We start from the raw sequence: 1,195 nt of genomic DNA, 5'->3' as shown, positions 1-1,195 counted from the left end.
ATATTCCCCAAAGAGCCATAAAAACACAGCGTTAAGTTAGTGGGGCTAAATACAGAAATAAGTACTAGTTAATACAGCCTTATGCACTCATTTAGACACGTTAAATGTGCACAAAAGTCCGAAGCGGACCGGAGTTACACTGACGGCGGACTTGTACAGTACGGCCGTTTTGCAAGCAACAAACACTCGGATACTGTTGGAATTTAAAATTGTATATGTGCTTAAACATTGTGGGTGATTTGCATAATACATTCAAGTCAAAAGGTAAAAGCATTATTTCACAGCATAAATGAAGACATGTTGGTCATGCATTAAGTTTGTTGTCATAAGTATATAGTTTGTTGTTTGTTACATTAAGATGTTTTGCAATAATTCTGTTTTATAATATAATGTTCTGTTACATTTTGTTATAATCCAGCTCTACAAATGTGTCAGAAGTTGAATTGATGATGTTAGAGAGACACATTTAATTGTTGAAGCTAAATCCTGCTCCATTCTCAGGGTTCATTCAATTAGTAGTCAAAATCTCAGATGTGGATGTGTGAATCCATTTTATTACATAGGATATCCTAGAGACAAATACAGAGTCAACCTAACACGGCTCTCCCCCTATTTGTCTGACTCTCTGCTCCTGGACCCCCTGGTCTTATTCACAAAGGGTGGGGTCTTGGGTCACAGTGAGGTGATGTGTTTGTGTGCTTAATCGTTATCTTTTAGATTGGAATGTGACTGAAGGTTTATGACCCTCACTTCAGGACTGGCAAAGCAAAAGATCAGTGGGTCATAAAGAAGGACTGGAACCAGAGACAGAATGTGTCTCTCTAACATCATCAATTCAACTTCTGACACATTTGTAGAGCTGGATTATAACTAAATGTAACAGAACATCTTATATTATAAAACAGAATTATTGCAAAACATCTTAATGTAACAAACAACAAACTATATACTTATGACAACAAACCTAATGCATGACCAACATGTCTTCATTTATGCTGAAATAATGCTTTTACCTTTTGACTTGAATGTATTATGCAAATCACCCACAATGTTTAAGCACATATACAATTTTAAAATCCAACAATACCTCCGTAAAAACACAGCGTTAAGTCAGTGGGACTAAAGACAGAAATAAGTACTAGTTTATACGGCGTTATGCACTCATTTAGACACGTTTTTTGTGCACAATAAGTCC

Source organism: Etheostoma spectabile, unplaced genomic scaffold (genome assembly GCF_008692095.1).
Source record: "Etheostoma spectabile isolate EspeVRDwgs_2016 unplaced genomic scaffold, UIUC_Espe_1.0 scaffold00018816, whole genome shotgun sequence".
Taxonomy (NCBI): Eukaryota; Metazoa; Chordata; class Actinopteri; order Perciformes; family Percidae; genus Etheostoma; species Etheostoma spectabile.
This window is presented reverse-complemented; position numbering follows the sequence as displayed.